The 3,279-nt window shown below is 36.9% G+C and overlaps 1 long non-coding RNA gene across 1 annotated transcript; it reads right to left on the reverse strand.

Annotated features, from left to right (window-relative positions):
• Positions 1-201: 201 nt before the first annotated feature.
• On the reverse strand, positions 202-2,601 carry LOC147400284 (uncharacterized). The gene is made up of 2 exons (XR_015179541.1): positions 1,952-2,601; positions 202-451 (listed from the first exon to the last, which is right to left on the reverse strand). It is a non-coding gene; the product is annotated as an uncharacterized LOC147400284 (long non-coding RNA).
• Positions 2,602-3,279: the final 678 nt, after the last annotated feature.

Raw genomic sequence — 3,279 nt, forward strand, 5'->3', positions numbered from 1 at the left:
TCTCAAATCCTATGTGTGGCGCCCCGCCGAACACTAACACAAATCCCCATGTCAGATTTCAAGGTACGAGGTGGCACCTCGAAATTTCGGCATGGTCTCCTCTGTTTATGTTAGCATTCCAAGGCGATTCAACCTGCACTTGATAAACGACATACAATCCTGCATATAACAAACAAAATATAATACTAGCGGAAGCCCATATACGTTTAATAATGTTCGATAGATCAGAGTGCGGAAGAAGAAAAATTATATACAGGATTATACAAAATTCCTCACTCTAACAGAATTCCTAACACTCAAGACAAATCCATAAGACTACTTGGAGAAACTGACACTACTAGGGGGTATAGTCCTAGTACTTACCAGGTGACGGACTCTAGTTGTCTATCTGACCAACCAGATGATCCTCATTCGTTTTCTACACTTGTTTCGCCAAGCTTCAGATCTGAAACTAAAAAAAATGGAGAAGGAAAGGGTGAGTAACAATGGTTACCCAGTAAGGAAGCAACATTTCTGCCAATAACCTCTCCTAACATGAACGAATAAACATACTGAATCATTTTAAAATAAACAAAGTTTTACAGAAGAAAACTACGATTAACTGGTACATATAACTAGGGATGAGCAACTAAATATTTTAAAACTCACATTACATCGATCAGCAGTACTCATTATAACATTCTCTTTTTATACAAATCTAATTGATCAAATGGAAACAATAAACATGCATTTCATTTTATATATCAAAATAAGCAACAGATACATAATACACGATGGTGGAGTATTGGAATTAGAGAGTTGGGATTCACGACTGGATCGCTCCCAGTCGGGACATGATGTTACAATTCCTTCTGGCTTTTAGTTCCTGATTTTGTGGCCGGTCGCTGCCCTTACCACGTTTGGTTGACCATTTATCCGGCTCAGGCTGGCCGTTTGACGTGACCGTAAGCAATGGGTCTCTTTTCGATGTGTCAGAACGTTCGACTACTATAGATTGTTAGTGATCACTGACTAATCATCTTCGTCTATGCCTATCAGGCGTACATGTGATTCCCAAAGATACAAACCATTCGTATACGACCACCTTTACATTACAAGTTCACTGGTAAAGATAGAGAGGAATAAACCCGGATTCCAGTTGTGACTCCACTCTCATACGCGTCCCATACCACGAATGAGTTTGGTGGTCCCTACCGTACATCCCAGGATAGTACACCACTCCGGATGATATGATGCACTATCCCTTCAGGCATTCACAAACTCTTTAACAGCTCACAAAATAGCTACTTATATATATTATTTTCATTTGAAAAAAAAGAAATTAACAATACAAGGTTGAGAATAGATATCCAGTTTCCTACCATGCAAGTGTGGCCCCGGCCTAAAATAAATAACATAACAGAGCGCCTCGCGCTAACAGAAAGTAAATAAACATGCAACCAGTAACATTATCCCTGGATATCCATTCACCAACCTGCATACAACACAACAACGTAAAATGCAGACATCACCCCTCGGGTGTGACTCTGACATTTTACCATTTCATACTTTTTCCCTTTTTTTTTTCGACTTTTACAGTTTTCAATCTCTTCATAAAATATCCATTTTCTGATATTCATCAACTCAATATGAGTTCATTGAATATTAAATCACATTTTTCAACTATACAATTTATTTCTATCAATAATATTGAAAAAAAAATACAAATTTCATATCAAAACGGGGTCCGAGCAGTGCACAAGACCCAATTTATTCAATAACCCGTTAAAATACTCTACCCACGTATAATTTGTTAAAAATACAATTAAACATATCAAACATGCAATTTCTGGCGTGAATTTTGAAATAAACAAAGAATTCTATATTTCGAAAACATCCAAATTTTTCCAATAAAATCCTAAATGCAATTTTCACAATCTATGATTATTAATAGAAATTCAGAGTTCCTTACAATGTCTAGGCGAAAGGATCAAAGCGTGTGCACGAAAATCGAGGCGATCGGCGCGGAAATCGAGACGGATCGAACTTTGAAACGGCTGATTTTTGAAATCGACCTGGTGGTTTTGAAGATCTCGATGTGCTCGTCTCTTCTCCCTTCTACGGCGAAAGGCGGTTTGACCCCGAAACCGATGAAAATCGAGGTCGAAGTTACGAAAATCTCCGTATAAAAATACGGCTGATTTTTGACTATACGGGGTGAAAAAGACGAGAAAACGGAAGGAACTTGATTGGGTTATGTAGAGAATGAGGCTGCGGACGTTTCTCCCTTCTGCGTCGGAAAGCGATTTGACCCCGAAACGGACGAAATCCGAGGTCAAAGTTTCGAAATTTCCGTATCCAAATACGGCTGATTTTTGACGATATCGGGTGAAATAGAAAGTGAAATGAAGATAGGTTGGGTTGGTTTTGTAGAGAATGCAGCTGCGGACATTTCTCCCTTCTGCGTCGATCGTCGACGGCGAGCCGTTTGTGAGAGATCTGAGGTGAAAGGTCGGAAGAAAAACATTTTTTTTTTTTTTGTATATGGCTCGGCTGTAATGACGCGTTGGGGAAGATGAGTTATTTAAAAAAAAATTAAAAATATTATTTAAATAATATTTGGGACGAATTCGGTATTTCGCCTATTTGTTTTGATCGACAAATTATGTCTACATCAAAAATTTACATTTTTGATCTGAGGTGACCCCTAAACTTGATGTTGTTTTCGTTTTTTGCGATAATTCGACTTCCTGATCTTCAAAAATGACAAATAAATAGTCCATGTTGAATAATTTTTCGTTATGAACCCAATGGTATAATCGAATTTTAAAAATTATTGCTCTAACAAAAAGTCACTGTTTTAGCCTGGTCCGACCCGGTAATCGAGGATTTTGCAACTTTTATATTCGGACTCACATTTGAGCGTGCTTACAGGCTAAACTATGTTTTTTGATCATTTTGAATCTAATGGTGAGGTCAGATTCTATTAAAAATGATCAAAACAAGGTCCCACAGTTTTACCTTAAGTCCCACTTTCAAGATTTTCTTAAAATTCCACTATTTATTTTCCTCGAGATACGAATTAAAAATTCGGGGTGTTACACTATGAAAACCTGACTTTGGGACTGAAAATTAAATCTTTTGACAATATTTACATATATTGATAAAATTTAGAAATATATGCGCTTAAGAAGTCAATTAATTTCCACATAAAATGATGAAAATTCACATGAAATGATGATCCGACAACTAATTTTCACATAAAATAATGACAATCAGACCATATAAAATGACAAAATC

The sequence above is a fragment of the Akebia trifoliata genome, chromosome 6 (assembly GCF_017979445.1).
Source record: "Akebia trifoliata isolate Shusen 1 chromosome 6, ASM1797944v1, whole genome shotgun sequence".
In the NCBI taxonomy this organism is placed as follows: Eukaryota; Viridiplantae; Streptophyta; class Magnoliopsida; order Ranunculales; family Lardizabalaceae; genus Akebia; species Akebia trifoliata.